The 4,996-nt window shown below is 42.5% G+C and overlaps 1 long non-coding RNA gene across 4 annotated transcripts; it reads left to right on the top strand.

Moving 5' to 3' along the window:
- LOC127912325 (uncharacterized) lies at positions 1–4,340 on the top strand. 4 transcript variants are annotated; one of them, XR_008081849.1, is made up of 7 exons: positions 1–280; positions 469–792; positions 924–1,190; positions 1,602–2,160; positions 2,292–2,479; positions 3,257–3,805; positions 4,172–4,340. It is a non-coding gene; the product is annotated as an uncharacterized LOC127912325 (long non-coding RNA). The 4 variants fall into 4 exon arrangements; XR_008081851.1 differs by lacking the exon at positions 469–792 and having other exon boundaries at positions 1–285; positions 1,013–1,190; positions 1,555–2,160; XR_008081850.1 differs by lacking the exon at positions 469–792 and having other exon boundaries at positions 1–332; positions 1,013–1,190; positions 1,555–2,160.
- Positions 4,341–4,996: the final 656 nt, after the last annotated feature.

Here is a 4,996-nt window from a genome sequence, read left to right as displayed (position 1 = left end):
TCAGTAAGGTAGAGACAACAATACATCACACAAAGCAGCCACAACAGTCAGTAAGGTAGAGACAACAATACATCACACAAAGCAGCCACAACAGTCAGTAGAGACAACAATACATCACACAAAGCAGCCACAACAGTCAGTAAGGTAGAGACAACAATACATCACACAAAGCAGGCACAACAGTCAGTAAGGTAGAGACAACAATACATCACACAAAGCAGCCACAACAGTCAGTAAGGTAGAGACAACAATACATCACACAAAGCAGCCACAACAGTCAGTAAGGTAGAGACAACAATACATCACACAAAGCAGCCACAACAGTCAGTAAGGTAGAGACAACAATACATCACACAAAGCAGCCACAACAGTCAGTAGAGACAACAATACATCACACAAAGCAGCCACAACAGTCAGTAAGGTAGAGACAACAATACATCACACAAAGCAGCCACAACAGTCAGTAAGGTAGAGACAACAATACATCACACAAAGCAGCCACAACAGTCAGTAGAGACAACAATACATCACACAAAGCAGCCACAACAGTCAGTAAGGTAGAGACAACAATACATCACACAAAGCAGCCACAACAGTCAGTAAGGTAGAGACAACAATACATCACACAAAGCAGCCACAACAGTCAGTAAGGTAGAGACAACAATACATCACACAAAGCAGCCACAACAGTCAGTAAGGTAGAGACAACAATACATCACACAAAGCAGCCACAACAGTCAGTAAGGTAGAGACAACAATACATCACACAAAGCAGCCACAACAGTCAGTAAGGTAGAGACAACAATACATCACACAAAGCAGCCACAACAGTCAGTAGAGACAACAATACATCACACAAAGCAGCCACAACAGTCAGTAGAGACAACAATACATCACACAAAGCAGCCACAACAGTCAGTAAGGTAGAGACAACAATACATCACACAAAGCAGCCACAACAGTCAGTAGAGACAACAATACATCACACAAAGCAGCCACAACAGTCAGTAAGGTAGAGACAACAATACATCACACAAAGCAGCCACAACGATCAGTAGAGACAACAATACATCACACAAAGCAGCCACAACAGTCAGTAGAGACAACAATACATTACACAAAGCAGCCACAACAGTCAGTAAGGTAGAGACAACAATACATCACACAAAGCAGGCACAACAGTCAGTAAGGTAGAGACAACAATACATCACACAAAGCAGCCACAACAATCAGTAAGGTAGAGACAACAATACATCACACAAAGCAGCCACAACAGTCAGTAAGGTAGAGACAACAATACATCACACAAAGCAGCCACAACAGTCAGTAAGGTAGAGACAACAATACATTACACAAAGCAGCCACAACAGTCAGTAAGGTAGACAACAATACATCACACAAAGCAGCCACAAGAGTCAGTAGAGACAACAATACATCACACAAAGCAGCCACAACGATCAGTAAGGTAGAGACAACAATACATTACACAAAGCAGCCACAACGATCAGTAGAGACAACAATACATCACACAAAGCAGCCACAACAGTCAGTAAGGTAGAGACAACAATACATCACACAAAGCAGCCACAACAGTCAGTAAGGTAGAGACAACAATACATCACACAAAGCAGCCACAACAGTCAGTAAGGTAGAGACAACAATACATCACACAAAGCAGCCACAACAGTCAGTAAGGTAGAGACAACAATACATCACACAAAGCAGCCACAACAGTCAGTAAGGTAGAGACAACAATACATCACACAAAGCAGCCACAACAGTCAGTAAGGTAGAGACAACAATACATCACACAAAGCAGCCACAACAGTCAGTAAGGTAGAGACAACAATACATCACACAAAGCAGCCACAACAGTCAGTAAGGTAGAGACAACAATACATCACACAAAGCAGCCACAACAGTCAGTAAGGTAGAGACAACAATACATCACACAAAGCAGCCACAACAGTCAGTAAGGTAGAGACAACAATACATCACACAAAGCAGCCACAACAGTCAGTAAGGTAGAGACAACAATACATCACACAAAGCAGCCACAACAGTCAGTAAGGTAGAGACAACAATACATCACACAAAGCAGCCACAACAGTCAGTAGAGACAACAATACATCACACAAAGCAGCCACAACAGTCAGTAAGGTAGAGACAACAACACATCACACAAAGCAGCCACAACGATCAGTAGAGACAACAATACATCACACAAAGCAGCCACAACAGTCAGTAGAGACAACAATACATCACACAAAGCAGCCACAACAGTCAGTAAGGTAGAGACAACAATACATCACACAAAGCAGCCACAACAGTCAGTAAGGTAGAGACAACAATACATCACACAAAGCAGCCACAACAGTCAGTAAGGTAGAGACAACAATACATCACACAAAGCAGCCACAACAGTCAGTAAGGTAGAGACAACAATACATCACACAAAGCAGCCACAACAGTCAGTAAGGTAGAGACAACAATACATTACACAAAGCAGCCACAACAGTCAGTAAGGTAGACAACAATACATCACACAAAGCAGCCACAACAGTCAGTAGAGACAACAATACATCACACAAAGCAGCCACAACGATCAGTAAGGTAGAGACAACAATACATTACACAAAGCAGCCACAACAGTCAGTAAGGTAGAGACAACAATACATCACACAAAGCAGCCACAACAGTCAGTAAGGTAGAGACAACAATACATCACACAAAGCAGCCACAACAGTCAGTAAGGTAGAGACAGCAATACATCACACAAAGCAGCCACAACGATCAGTAGAGACAACAATACATCACACAAAGCAGCCACAACAGTCAGTAAGGTAGAGACAACAATACATCACACAAAGCAGCCACAACAGTCAGTAAGGTAGAGACAACAATACATCACACAAAGCAGCCACAACAGTCAGTAGAGACAGCAATACATCACACAAAGCAGCCACAACAGTCAGTAAGGTAGAGACAACAATACATCACACAAAACAGCCACAACGGTCAGTAAGGTAGAGACAACAATACATCACACAAAGCAGCCACAACAGTCAGTAAGGTAGAGACAACAATACATCACACAAAGCAGCCACAACAGTCAGTAAGGTAGAGACAACAATACATCACACAAAGCAGCCACAACAGTCAGTAGAGACAACAATACATCACACAAAGCAGCCACAACAGTCAGTAAGGTAGAGACAACAATACATCACACAAAGCAGCCACAACAGTCAGTAAGGTAGAGACAACAATACATCACACAAAGCAGCCACAACAGTCAGTAGAGACAACAATACATCACACAAAGCAGCCACAACAGTCAGTAAGGTAGAGACAACAATACATCACACAAAGCAGCCACAACAGTCAGTAAGGTAGAGACAACAATACATCACACAAAGCAGCCACAACAGTCAGTAAGGTAGAGACAACAATACATCACACAAAGCAGCCACAACAGTCAGTAGAGACAACAATACATCACACAAAGCAGCCACAACAGTCAGTAGAGACAACAATACATCACACAAAGCAGCCACAACAGTCAGTAAGGTAGAGACAACAATACATCACACAAAGCAGCCACAACAGTCAGTAAGGTAGAGACAACAATACATCACACAAAGCAGCCACAACAGTCAGTAAGGTAGAGACAACAATACATCACACAAAGCAGCCACAACAGTCAGTAAGGTAGAGACAACAATACATCACACAAAGCAGCCACAACAGTCAGTAAGGTAGAGACAACAATACATCACACAAAGCAGCCACAACAGTCAGTAAGGTAGAGACAACAATACATTACACAAAGCAGCCACAACAGTCAGTAAGGTAGAGACAACAATACATCACACAAAGCAGCCACAACAGTCAGTAAGGTAGAGACAACAATACATCACACAAAGCAGCCACAACAGTCAGTAAGGTAGAGACAACAATACATCACACAAAGCAGCCACAACAGTCAGTAAGGTAGAGACAACAATACATCACACAAAGCAGCCACAACAGTCAGTAGAGACAACAATACATCACACAAAGCAGCCACAACAGTCAGTAGAGACAACAATACATCACACAAAGCAGCCACAACAGTCAGTAAGGTAGAGACAACAATACATCACACAAAGCAGCCACAACAGTCAGTAAGGTAGAGACAACAATACATCACACAAAGCAGCCACAACAGTCAGTAGAGACAACAATACATCACACAAAGCAGCCACAACAGTCAGTAAGGTAGAGACAACAATACATCACACAAAGCAGCCACAACAGTCAGTAAGGTAGAGACAACAATACATTACACAAAGCAGCCACAACAGTCAGTAAGGTAGAGACAACAATACATCACACAAAGCAGCCACAACAGTCAGTAAGGTAGAGACAACAATACATCACACAAAGCAGCCACAACAGTCAGTAAGGTAGAGACAACAATACATCACACAAAGCAGCCACAACAGTCAGTAAGGTAGAGACAACAATACATCACACAAAGCAGCCACAACGGTCAGTAGAGACAACAATACATCACACAAAGCAGCCACAACAGTCAGTAAGGTAGAGACAACAATACATCACACAAAGCAGCCACAACAGTCAGTAGAGACAACAATACATCACACAAAGCAGCCACAACAGTCAGTAGAGACAACAATACATCACACAAAGCAGCCACAACAGTCAGTAAGGTAGAGACAACAATACATCACACAAAGCAGGCACAACAGTCAGTAAGGTAGAGAACAATACATCACACAAAGCAGCCACAACAGTCAGTAGAGACAACAATACATCACACAAAGCAGCCACAACAGTCAGTAAGGTAGAGACAACAATACATCACACAAAGCAGCCACAACAGTCAGTAGAGACAATACATCACACAAAGCAGCCACAACAGTCAGTAAGGTAGAGACAACAATACATCACACAAAGCAGCCACAACAGTCAGTAGAGACAACAATACATC

The sequence above is a fragment of the Oncorhynchus keta genome, chromosome 27 (assembly GCF_023373465.1).
Source record: "Oncorhynchus keta strain PuntledgeMale-10-30-2019 chromosome 27, Oket_V2, whole genome shotgun sequence".
NCBI classification, from domain to species: domain Eukaryota; kingdom Metazoa; phylum Chordata; class Actinopteri; order Salmoniformes; family Salmonidae; genus Oncorhynchus; species Oncorhynchus keta.
This window is presented reverse-complemented; position numbering and strand designations above follow the sequence as displayed.